Source organism: Oryctolagus cuniculus, chromosome 15, assembly GCF_051225735.1.
Source record: "Oryctolagus cuniculus isolate XC-2025 breed Fujian yellow rabbit chromosome 15, ASM5122573v1, whole genome shotgun sequence".
Lineage (NCBI taxonomy): Eukaryota > Metazoa > Chordata > Mammalia > Lagomorpha > Leporidae > Oryctolagus > Oryctolagus cuniculus.
Window position 1 is genome coordinate 83,799,693 of NC_142881.1, and position 14,087 is coordinate 83,813,779.

The following is a 14,087-nucleotide window of genomic DNA, read 5'->3' on the forward strand; positions in this document are numbered from 1 at the left end:
GTCTATTACCTGGCTCCATATAATAAAATGAGATGACTGACTAGACAATGATTCTCTGGCTTAAGCATATCTCAAACTAAGTTCTGAAGAACTCAGATTAAATGACAGTCAGGTTATTCATTAGTCCTAAATCATTTTTATAGAACATTTTTGAAAAACACCAAGAAAGTATGGAATGCGAGACTCTCTACATTTTAGGAGAAATCATTCCCTATTTCTTTTTTAATATATATATATATATTGGTGTATATTTTTGTTTATTTTTACTTTGCAATCTTTTGTATATATATATATATATGTGTATATATATATATACATACACACACACACACTTATATATATATATATATACACACACATTGGATAGGCAGAATTAGACAGTGAGGGAGAGAGACAGAGAAAGGTCTTCCTTTTTCCCTTGGTTCACCCCCCAAGTGGCCGCTATGGCTAGCATGTTGTGGGTGGCGTACTGTGCCAATCTGAAGCCAGGAGCCAGGTGCTCCTCCTGGTCTCCCATGCGGGTGCAGGGCCCAAGGATCTGGGCCATCCTCTGCTGCACTCCTGGGCCACAGCAGAGAGCTGGACTGTAGGAGGGGCAACTGAGACAAAATCTGGCGCCCCAACAGAACCTGGGGTGCCAGCACCACAGGTGGAGGATTAGCCTAGTGAGCCATGGCACCAGCCAACTATTTCTAAACCACAATCTTTACTGCCTATATCTTCCCATTCATTATTTCCTGATACCGTCAACATTCATTTGACTAAATATTAAAACATACTTTGAAAGTTTCAGCAAAAAAAGAACTTTGCTGACATAATATATTTTTTTAACTTTTATTTAATGAATATAAATTTCCAAAGTACAGTTTATGGATTACAATGGCTTCCCCCCCATAATGTCCCTCCCACCCACAACCCTCCCCTTTCCCACTCCCTCTCCCCTTCCATTCACATCAAGATTCATTTTCAATTCTCTTTATATACAGAAGATCAGTTTAGCATACATTAAGTAAAGATTTCAACAGTTTGCTCCCACACAGAAACATAAAGTGAAAAATACTGTTTGAGTACTAGTTATAGCATTAAATCTCAATGTACAGCACACTAAGGACAAAGATCCTACATGAGGAGTAAGTGCACAGTGAGTCCTGTTGTTGACCTAACAAATTGACACTCTTGTTTATGGCATCAGTAATCACCCTAGGCTCTTGTCATGAGCTGCCAAGGCTATGGAAGCCCCCTGAGTTCACGGACTCTGATCATTTTTAGACAAGGCCATGGTCAAAGTGGAAGTCCTCTCCTCCCTTCAGAGGAAGGTACCTCCTTCTTTGATGACCCATTCTTTCCACTGGGATCTCACTCGTGGAGATCTTTCATTTAGGTTTTTTTTTTTTTTTTTTTTTTTTTTTTTTTTTTTTTTTTTTTTTTGACAGAGTGTCTTGGCTTTCCATGCCTGAAATACTCTCATGGGCTTTTCAGCCAGATTCACATGCCTTAAGGGCTGATTCTGAGGCCAGAGTGCTGTTTAGGACATCTGCCATTCTATGGGTCTGCTGTGTATCTCACTTCCCATGTTGGATCGTTCTCTCCCTTTTTTATTCTATCAGCTAGTATTTGCAGACACTAGTCTTGTACATTGTACATCTGTGATCCCTTTGGTTCTTAGTCCTATCATTATGATCCATTGTGAACAGAAATTGATCACTGGGACTAGTGAGATGGCATTGGTACATGCCACCTTGATGGGATTGAATTGGAATCCCCTGGTATGTTTCTAACTCTACCGTTTGAGATAAGTCAGCTTGAGCATGTCCCGAATTGCACATCTCTTCCCTCTCTTATTCCCACTCTTATATTTAACAGCGATCACTTTTCAGTTAAGTTTCAGCACTTAAGAAGAATTGTGTATTGATTACAGTATTCAACCAAAAGTATTAAGTAGAACAAACAAACAAAAAATACTAAGAGGGATAACATATTAAATTGCTCATCAACAGTCAGGGTGAGGGCTGATCAAGTCACCGTTTCTCATAGTGTTCATTTCACTTTAACAGGTTTCCTTTTTGGTGCTCAGTTAGTTGTCACCTATCAGGGAGAACAAGTGGTATTTGTCCCTTTGGTATTGGCTTATTTCACTCAGCATAATGTTTTCCAAATTCCTAACAGGGATCACTTTTCAGTTAAAATTTAAACACCTAAGAACAATTGTGTGTTAATTACAGAGTTCAACCAATGGTACTAGAACAAAAAAAAATACTAAAATGGATAAAGTATTACATTGTACATCAGCCGTCAGGACAAGAGCTGATCAAGTCACTGTTTCTCATAGTGTCCATTTCACTTCAACAAGTTTAACATAATATATTTTTAAAATGTGGCATGTTGTTGAGGTGCAACAGCTGCATATGGGACTTCTGTTTATTGTAGGGCTTCTACAAATATTACTCTCATAGATACACGCAATGACAGGAGAGAAGACATTCAAATAAAATGAGCTACAGTGTGAAGAATGGAAGTTATTAAAGGCACATTCATTTGTGCAGGACATACAAGTGAAGCTTTAGAAAGCAGCATATTCACATCTAAGAGACTAGAAAAACAACAACTTGCCTAAGAACAAAACTAAAAGCAATAAGCAGATTCAAAATTATTAGTGATTAAGAGTAAGAGCAAACAAAACATCAATAGCAAATGACAGGAGAGGAGGGTGAGAGCATTTGTTACTCACAGGAATTCTTCTCCAGGGAGTCTGGGTGTATTTGTCAGCGTAAGTGCAAAAAATCTTTAGATTTTTGGTGGCAGTTACACCGAGTTGCCTGAACAAAAACACACATTTTTACATTGGTTTCATTCTGCATACACACACAAAGTCATTAGGGGCTCTCTTAGGGGGTAAAAAAAAAACAAACCAAGAAAAAAGTTACACATTACAAAATGGTTCTTAACTTTTATAGCAAATATCAGTCTTTACTCAGTAGTCTCTCATCTTATTCAGGGACTGGATTTGAGTCAGCCAGTGAGAGCAGAATTTCAAACAGTCCAACTACCCTCGGCAATCTCTTAAATTGTTTAAAAGCATATTATATAAAATTCACACAGTGTGTACTTATGTGCTAAAAATATATACAGTATTATGTGTATATATAAATATATAGTGATACACAGTATATAAAGAATACAAATGCAAATTTTATAGTTTTCTAAATGATTATATTGCTATGTAGTCATTATTGTACACTCTCCTTGAATGCATTTTTGATGGGAATCTACTTGCTACTAAATACCACCAATCCATAAGTCAGACTACCTATTCATATGTGCAATGTTGCCAAGTCTCTTTAATGATGTGTTCTCTTGGCCAGCGCTGCAGCTCAATAGGTTAATCCTCAGCCTGTGGTGCTGGCACACTGGGTTCTAGTCCCAGTCGGGGTGCTGGTTCTGTCCCAGTTGCTCCTCTTCCTGTCCAGCTCTCTGCTGTAGCCCGGGAAGGCCCTGCACCCGCATGGGAGACCAGGATAAGCACCTGGCTCCTCGCTTTGGATCAGCGCAGCACACCGGCTGCAGCGGCCATTGAGGGATGAACCAACGGAAAAGGAAGACCTTTCCCTCTGTCTCTATCTCATTGTCCAGTCTGCCTGTCAAAAAAAATGATGTGTTCTCTTTACTGGACAATAATTTTTTGAAGCATCTCTACCCTTTGACAAGACCACAAGACCGTCTGTCCCTCTCAATTCTCAAATGAATTCTCTATATGTGATGCCTCTCAAAGTATACTCAGTTATACAACACACAGTGTACATACTGTGTAAACTTTGGTGCTTTCAAATCATCATCAAATACAATGAAAAGATGGAAAATGAGAATTCACTGTTATGTAAAGCTAAAATGTAACCAAATTATTTGTTAGGCAACCCCACTGAAGGTAAATATACTTTCTCATAGAAAAACCTAAGCAATCCTTGATTACTACATCAAGTTGAAATTACACATTCCTATTTTTAAAGTATTTACCAATATTAAAAATTTTCGCAATTGTACTCAGATTATTCCAATCTCCTATGGAAAATAAAATCCAATTATAAACAAAAATCTCTACATTACACAGTTTCCATCTTAAGCTGAAACCAAACTCACTACTACAAATGCAAGTCAACTAAGTCTCTTGGAATTCATTGTATTAGGACTTAATTTGTAACATATAGGGGAGGTATGTAAAGAGGAGAAGAAGTATAAAACACGAATCAGAATGCAGATTCATGACTTATTGCATCCTGATTATGACAATTCCAGAGATAATATCCTTTTTGCTAACATGTGGAGAGTAATATTTGAGTTATACTAGACATTTGAATCTTCCATAATTGGAAAAACCTAGTTTTTAGTAACACTTCAATAGATGTAAACCAACTGCCCAAATCACTCCTTCTCCACCTGCTTTCTGTAATAGCTGACAGATTGTATTCACATGATATTCTTTGAGGAAGTACATTTTTCCTCTTGTTCCAAGGAAATAGATCTTGATTACTCTGAACCAATGTATGCTTAGGAAGGGATAAGGAACTCAAATGTAGCTAATAAAACAGGAGGAAAGTCTGAGGGATTTCTGAGAAATAGTATGTCCATTTTGAACACAAGTATTAAACAGATCTACTAGGGAAAATGGGTTCTGCACCCACATTTGGGTATTACCCTGTGAGAATATGACACCTACAGCTAAAAAGACTTTCTACAAAGGAAGAGAAAGCCACAAGGATTCTAGAAAAGCCAATCTAGAACTTCAACCATTAACCAAATGACCAATAAGTAACCATGGAAATGGATGGGACCTATACACTTTCTTGTTATTTTAGTTTACAAATGTTCTTGTACCTTAAGTCACTTTTAGTTAGGGATTTAAAACATTCTAAGACATGCATTGATTTATGCTGGGTCATTTGGAACAAGCCATTAAATAAGAGTTAGTAATTATCCCACACCCCTGGGCCAGGCATTAGGCCATGGTTCATTTAACTCCCACAACCCTCTAGCATCAGTATTTTTATTATTTCCATTTACAGGAAAGGCTCAAGAGAGATTATATACCTTCCTTAAGAGAACACAGCTATGTTTCAAAAGCAAGATTCGAACCAAAGTCTAGCATGGGTTTTCAAAGATACTTCTAGCCTATTTAACCTGAGTTTCACTTTCTATGACTCCATAATTAAAATTATACACTAGTAATTTCACAAAATTATGCTGGTTTCAATGTACAAATACATCTAAATTATTATTTAATTAGTGTTCTGAGGAGAAAATAACAAGAATCCTTAGCATTTTGGAATAAGATTTGAATAGTCAAACCTCTCTACCTTTCAGTTAAATTCTCAGAGCATTGTAATATAATTTTATATCAGCTTGCATCACGTAAACATGAATTCAACACTTTATACTGTCATTTTATTTTTCCAAAAGTTTGCATGCAAACATAGGTTACAGTTGAATGTATACCTTTCCCACCAAGACTACTCAATGGGCCATCAAAGAAGGAGGTACCTTTCTCTGAAGAGAGGAAAGAACTTCCACATTGATTATGGCCTTGTCTAAATAAGGTTGGAGTTTGTGAACTCAAGAGGCTTCCATAGCTTTGGCAGCTCATGACAAGAGCTTCGGGTGATTACAGACATTGTAAATAAGAGTGTCAATTGTTAAATCAGCAACGGGAGTCACTGTACATTTGCTCCCCATGTAGGATCTCTGTCCTTAATGTGTTGTACTAAACAAATTAATGGTAAAATTACTAGTCAAACAGTACTTTATACTTTGTGTACCTGTGTGGGTGCAAACTGTTGAAATGTTTACTTAGTATATACCAAGTTGATCTTGATGAAGAATGGGGTGGGAGAGGGAGAGGGAGTGGGAAATAGGATGGTTGCGGGTGGGAGGGAGGTTATGGGGGGAAAAATTCAAAGGTTGTACTTTTGAAATTTATATTTATTAAATAAAAGTTTAAAAAAAGAATGTATACCTTATAAATGACAAGAAAGCATAGAAGTATAGAACTGGAAGGAGAAAACTTTGAAATCATCAAGAAAACCTTTGCATTCTGGATAAAGCACTAAAGAGGTAACAGAATTTGCCAAAGTCATTAAAAAATTAATATTAGAGATAAGAAATGTAATCTGACTCCTATTAATGGCTTTTCTTGTGCCTTTTCCCCCATTTACAAAATGTAACCTAAAGATGTAAAGAAAGAAATTTTAAATAGAAGGGCAATTTTATTTTTGATCATGTGAAAATGCTATTACATTTCGGCCAATGCCGTGGCTCACTAGGCTAATCCTCCACCTTGTGGCGCCGGCACACCGGGTTCTAGCCCCAGTCGGGGCGCCGGATTCTGTCCCGGTTGCCCCTCTTCCAGGCCAGCTCCCTGCTGTGGCCAGGGAGTGTAGTGGAGGATGGCCCAAGTGCTTGGGCCCTGCACCCCAAGGGAGACCAGGATAAGTACCTGGCTCCTGCCATTGGATCAGCGCAGTGCACCGGCTGCAGTGCTGGCTACGGCAGCCATTGGAGGGTGAACCAACAGCGAAGGTAAACCTTTCTCTCTGTCTCTCTCTCTCTCACTGTCCACTCTGTCAAAAAATAAAAAAAAAATGCTATTACAAATCTCTACTTTCAATAGTTTATAACTTTTAAATTCTTCTGATTTGAACAAGTGATTTTCTAGAGTTTCAGAGGTAAACATTATACCTTTATAATCTTCCTGAATGACTTCCAATGCCCTACTGCAAAAAGGACATGTTTCTCCTTAAAACTCATTTAATCAGACGTCTGCTTCAGCACGTCACTGCTGTTAATGACTAGCAGTAAATCCTCTCCAGCCCTGTAAATCTATGGAGACAAACTGTACCAACATTAGTCTCTAGAATCAAGAACAGGAACTGCCAAGTTTCACAAAGTTTGCTGTGCATGTGAGGCCACAATTCCCCTTCAGTTTATTTAAATGAGCTCATTTTTCTGTTTTCTCTAATTTTTCATGTATCCTCCAAGACAGAGTCTTTCAACCTACTAGTAGTTACTTTAAAGCATGTCACAGGGTCCAGTGTTGTGGTGTAAGGGGTAAAGCTTCTGTGTGCAATGCTGGCATCCCATGTGAATACCAGTTCTTGTCCTGACTGCTCTACTTCCTATCCAGCTCCCTGGGATATGCCTGGGAATATGCCTGGAAAGATGGTCCAAGTGCTTGGGCCCATGCACCCACATGGGAGAACTAGATGAAGTTCCTGGCAACTGGCTTGGCTTCAGCATAGAGCAGCACTGGCTGTTGCAGCCATTTAGGGAGTGAACAAGTGGATGGAAGATTCTCTCTCTCTCTCTCTCTCTCTCTCTCTCTCTCTCTCTTTCCCTGCTCCCTTTTCTGTAACTCTGCCATTCAAATAAATTAATAAATCTTTAAAAGAAAAAACTATGTCACAAGGTTTATTACAATTTATCTAACTATAATTTTAAAAAGAATGTCTAAGGGTTCATTTGTAGATGATAAAACATTCAATACTTCTGACTTCCTTCAGTTTATTCCTTATCTGCTACCTTAAACTTTTACAATTTAGTCTAAATATATTCTCAAAAATAGCAACTCAAATTTTTTAAGTAAAAATTATTTTAATTTCAGAACTTAAAAGATTTCTAAATTCCAACATTCAAATGATATATAATTGCATCAGATAAAATAATGAGCAGTAAATTTTTTCCAATCAATGGTTCAGAGGTTTAGCCAACTTAATTTCTCTAAAGACGATTTCATTACACCACTTATTCATTTAAATCTTTGCTACCTATTCTTGAGTTATTTTCCAATTTCTCTCTCAAGTATTTGCAATGCATTAAGTAATTTTTAGACAGATAACTATGTGGCATACTTTTTAAGATGTTAAAGGACTGAAAATGTACTTTTGTTTATAGATAAAACTATCTGGAAATTAATTACGAGGATTATGACCTGTTTTTGAAGTGTACTAGACCTAACAATTTCTTGTGCTCTGTAATACATTTTTTGCAAAAGTTGAAGCTAACTTAATTTCCTAATTTACATATTTACTTTCTCCCTAAAAACTGGATTATTTCTTAGTTTATAGCTTTTTGTTTTGTTTTTGAGATGCAGAGAGACATAGAAAAATGGACACATAGAGGAAGCTTCCATCTACTGGTTCACTCCCCAAATGTGTGCAATGGCTGGGGATGGACTGGACCCACATCTGGGAGCTGGGAACACAATGAGGGTCTTCCACACAGGAGGCAGGACCCTAACTGAGCCATCTCTGCTGCCTCGCATGGTATATACTGACAGGAAACTAAGTCCAGAATTGAATCATGGTGTTCCAGTGTAAGATGCAGGAGTCTTAACTGCTAGGCTAAACACCTGCTCCCTTGTCTTTACCACTGAGACATAAACATTAGGTCTTATTATTCCCCTTTTTAATTCTGTATCGGTAGGACTTCAATCTGAAATATTAGATGTTCTTCACTTGGACTCACACATTTTCTTTGTATTCTTAATCATAATAGCTGAAATAACTACATGGCCTCAGCAGCTCAGAGGGGAGTATCATATATACTTTATGTTCTAAGTGAGATTAACCCCTCATATGGCTGAATTGTTTCATTGTTCCAAGATATTTTTTGATGACTAATAAAGATCTTCTTGATGGTTATGATTTTTCTGATTTACGTTCTTTTTATCCTAGCTTTTTAAATTATTGCAAGCTAAACTAAATTAAATTCAAGACAGTATATATACTGTTTTTACATGGGATTAACATTGAATATTGTTCAAAGATTCAGACAAACTCTAAGGGATCACTCAACATCACCCACAGGGAATAAATATTTGATAGCTATCCCGATGCCTAAGCCTGAATACTCAGTCTCATTTTGCTCACAGAGAAAGGAAATGTCCTGTTCTCAACTTCCCAGGATTTGTTTCTTTAACCTTATCTCTAAAGCAAAGTCGTCTACCCTGTATTAGTAAATGAACATATTTGGTAAATTTATAAATCCCCAAAACAGATGCCACTGAAAATGGAACAACAAAGAATTTTTAACACTGAACACTTAATATTTAGAATGAAGGTTACAGCACATACTTTTGTTAGAATGCATATAATCTACAAATAATGCAATAGTGAAAGTATGAGAGCCAAAAATAAAGTCAAACTTGAATTCTGGATCACAGTCTTATGAAAAGGATGTATTTCCCAGTTTGAAAAGTCTCCATTTTATATATTACACTATCATACTTACAAGCTGATGTTCTAATAGTTGGATTTTTTCATCTTTTTTCTTTCTTTCTTCTTTAAGTTGTTTAATTTCATTTAATTAATCTTCATTCTGAAATATTAAAAAAATTTAAGATAAGGCATTTAAAATACCTTATTAAAGAGCACTACATCAATGACAAAGACTAGAAAATGATCTATTTGTTCATTTAAGGGGAAAAATCTTTTATTAAAAAGAATGTCATAGGAGGCCGGTGTTGTGGTATAGTGTTTTAAGCCACTCCCTGCGATGCCAGCATCCCACATGGGTGCTGGTTCAAGTTCCGCTGCTTCACTTCCAATCCAGCTCCCCGATGATGTGCCCAGGAAAACAGCAGAGGAAGGACCAAGTCCTTGGGCCCTTGCACCATACAGAAGACCTGGATGGAGTTCCAGGCTTCTGAGTTCAGCCTGGCCCAGTTCCAGCCATTGCAGCCATCTGGAGAGTGAGCCATCTGATGAAGTTCTCTATCTCTGTCTCTCCCTCTCTCTCTCTCTGTAACTCTGCCTTTCAAATAAATAAATCTAAAGAAAGAATAAAACAAAATCATCATTTAATGGTCTAATGGAGTCTGACATGTAAATGATGAACAGCAACAGAAGTAAAGGCTAACATTCACTCAGTAATTATTGGGTGTTAGAAACTATGCACTTGAAAGTATTTAGGCACTTGATCTTAACTGTGTCACTTGAGGTATACACCATTATCTCCTTTTACACATGAGGAAACTGGGATCCTGGTCATAGAATCAATCTGTCACATACAGAACTGTAACTTTAGCTAACATTTCAAAGGATGCCTCTCAGAGAAAATGAAGGGCACAACAGACAGAGGAAATAGTATAATTAAAGACACAGTAGAATTTCATGGCTGGTTCAGCAATCAGCAAAGAGATAAATATGCCTGAAGAGTAATAAACGTGATGAGTTGACCATGAACCACTTTCCTGAACAGCGCTGCCTGAGTCAAAGAGAAAAAAATAGTCTGTCAAGTTCATCAACGAGAAATGCCCAATACTGTGAAATGGAAACCTATGTCAAGCTAAACAGGAATCTGGTCACCTTTACAAGTGTGAAGTATCATTACCCTACAGGCAGTCCATTTTGAGTACTTCTCTTCACTTATCCAGAACTTCTCTTCACTTATTCAGAATAGGAAGTAGTTTAAGCAAGGGATTAGATTTTTTATATATAGATGATACACCACATCTTTCCAGGCAGAGAAACATGCAAGCAAATAATGGCAATGGTGTAGTTACTAAGCAAAGTTATGTCATCTTCTCCAGACACACAGGGAATAACCTCAAAAAATGCAGTCTCTAAACAAAAGATCAGAAACAGACATCCTACAAAGGTGTTAACATGTCATAAAATATTTTAAAATGTTATGGACAGTATAATTGGGAAAGACAGCTTTTATATCACTAAAAAAAAGACCTGAAAGAGTTTAAGAATTCTAAAAATTCATAAATTAGACAAAAGATGGATTACAGATCATAAAAGACCCATTTTCAAGGATTTATCTAGAATATGTTTAAATTCTGTAGCAAACTTACTAAGAAATCATAAATGTATTTCTTATATAAAACTTTCATCATCTATACAATTAATTTTCTGATTAAAGCCTTGTGAAACCTATGCAAACATGACAAAAGTTTTATATCGCAATTCTACCAGAAGCTAGCTCAAACACCTAAGATCACTGTCAAGATTCCAACAAATAGTTCTCACAAACACATGTAATCTGAAAAATGCTCTATTTGACTTGTTTTAGAAAAACAAAATACTGGAAGCACTTATTTTACAGATATTAAATTGGAGGGGGGTTATCATTGTGATTAAGAAGATTAGAGAAAAAATGTAGCAACTCAATAGACAAAGCAACCAACCTTTCTAGACAAACATATGCCTATATGTATAAAATCACAAAAATATCTGCAATTCTGATTCGGTTACTCCACTTCTAGGAATCTATGCTGAAGAAATGATTCTAAGTGTGAAAAGATCAACAAGATACTACCTGAAAGTTTACAAGTTTACAACTGTCCCATAAGGGAACAAGTGAAACCCAATAGAGCAAACTGATGGAACACTACATAGCCAACATTCCTATAGTTGTGGATTCTACCCACGTTACAGAAATGGACTCAAAATATGAGATCAAAATACAATGTGGTAAGAATATTAATAGACAAAATTTACGCAGCACTTACTACATGCAGGCACTGCTGTAAGACTATACATAAAGATGGGCAGGGGAGGACATGTCAGGAAATGCGTGACTCCAGTGGGGTCTTAAAGGAATGAGCAGAAGGTTCTGAGGACGCAGCAGGAAGGGATTCTGAATGCTCTACAAAAATACAGAGGGGAAGACAAGCAGAGCACATCTGGGGAAATTGAAGCAGTGATGTGGTCACACAAAGGCTGGTGACGAGTGAGGCACAAGTAGGTTTGTGAACCAGGCAAGGGCCACACAGCACAGAGGGCTATAACGATGGGGCACAGACTTAGCCAGGGAGTGGTAGATTTACATTTCAGACAGCACTGACAGCATTTGGAGAACAAATTTGACAACAAAAGCAACAAAACTGGGCTAGGAACGTGTCATCAAAATACTCTATTATTCCAGATGACAGAAGGAATCTAACTGAAAAGAGTGATAACAGAGATGGAAGTGGGGAAATCAAAGTGTGGAGATTTTGACAATTCACGGCATGAGAGAGAAAGGCACAGAGGAGCAGTCAAGACACTCCTATTTACTACTTTAGGGACACGGTGAAAAACTGTGCCACCAAAAGAAATGGCGAGTACAGGAGGACACAGATGTTCAAAGAGGAATATGTGTGAGTTTTAAATACATTGTTGGAGGTAGCTGCAGATAGTGTAGGAATATGTCTAGTGGGCAGATGGATCACCAAGTAAGAAAGAAAGAAAATTTATATGTTATCAGGTATATATGTCACATGTGAAATCATGACAGTAAAAATTACAGAGGAATGAAATAAAGTTATAAACTTAATATTCAAAGGCAGGAGAAATCTACATAAGAAACACAGGGAAAACATGAGCCTAATAAAGTTAATCTAATTTTTAGTATTTTCTAGTATCTTTCAACATTGTGATAAATGAGATACGCAGTGAAACTTAATTGCCACTTTAATTTTTCTTGGAAGCTGTATGTAAAAATTGTAAAAAGTGATGATTTTTGGAAAAGGATTCTGAATCAATACTAATTATCCAACGGACAAATTCAAATTAAACAACACAGGGATTTTAACTTAACAAAGTAGCAAAAGTTAAGGGCAAGTCTCAAGAAAGCAAATTTCAGGGCTGGTGCTGTAGTACATCAGGTTAACAGCACTGCCTGTAGTACTGGCATCCCCCTATGGGAGCAGGTTCAAGTCCTGGCTGCTGTACTTCTGATCCAGCTCCCTAATACACCTGGGAAGGCAGTAAAAACAGTGCAAGTACTTGGGCCATTCCCACTCACATGGGAGACCTGGATGAAGCTCCTAGTCCAGTCCTGGCTAAAGAGGCCATTTGGGGAGTGAACCAGGAGATGGAAGTCTTGCTCTCCCCCTCTCTAACTCTGCCTTTTAAATAAATAAATACATCTTTTAAAAAATGCAAATCCCTAAGTTTTTATATGTACACTTGAAATACTCCAGAAAGTAAATCTCTAAATTTTCAACATCCTTATTATTAAACACTTTCATTGTTATAGCTTTATTATTTTAATATTCAAAACATTTGAAATATTTAGCCTGATTACCTTACATATTTGATCACCATCTTCTGGTTCTGGACTGGATGGCAATTATAGTTGAATGTCATGTAATGAACCACTTCCATCATGCTGTCAGAAAGAAGGGAGAAAAACACCCCATTAGTACCCTAACTACAGACACTCAGTTCAACCTGAATTTTCCCAAACTAAATGCTAGCATGGCAAAGAACAAATAGGATATAAGAAGTTATTACTCTCCTTTTCATCTCTGTGCTGGCAGAAGGAAATGTGGAAGAAGGAAAAGGAAGTTGGGAGAAGATGAACCTGTGAGAATAAGTAACAGACACAGTGTAAGTGAATGAGGGAGACACTCACTGAATGTTTTAGACTGGGAAAAGGGATATGGAAAATTTCAAAGAATTTTAAGACTTTCACAGTTAAGAAAAATATAAAGTAAAAAATTGAATCTGCTTTGGTTTAGGTGTTTTTAGTGTAACAGAGTCAGAAACAGTCATATTAAATAATACACCAGGCTGGGCCACAAAATCCCTTGACTAAAATACTAGATACATGAGAACACCCTTTTCAGGATCTGTTTATGTCAAGTCTGAGAACAGACATGGTGCTAGAAATCAGAAGAGCGGCTGATGCAGGGAGAGGGGGAACATGAGGGAACTTACCAGGAAGCTGGAAATGTTCCGTCTACACTGACTGGTGAGCACGTAAACCACATGCATGGACATTTCAGGGTCTACAGTTAAGACTGGTACATCTGGGGCATGCGCTCAGCCTAGCAGTTATGCTATTAGTTAAAATGCCTGCATCCCATATTTGAGTACCTGAGTTTGATAACCAAACTTCTGGGGCAGGCAACAGTAATGTCTCAACTGATTAGTTCCTGCCACCCCCATGAGAGACAGGGACTGAATTACCAACTCTGAGCTTTGGCCCCAGCTTAGGCCATTGTGGACAGTTGGGGAACAACACAGACAAAAACTCTCTCACTTTCTCTCTCTCCCCCTCTCTTTTCCTCTCTGCCTCTCAGATGAATGCAAAAGACTGGTACACCT

At 37.4% G+C, this 14,087-nt stretch overlaps 1 pseudogene; it reads right to left on the reverse strand.

The window, feature by feature from the left end:
• Nucleotides 1-2,634: 2,634 nt before the first annotated feature.
• LOC149122136 (serine-rich coiled-coil domain-containing protein 2-like) overlaps nt 2,635-14,087 on the reverse strand; it is a 42,903-nt pseudogene continuing 31,450 nt past the window's right edge.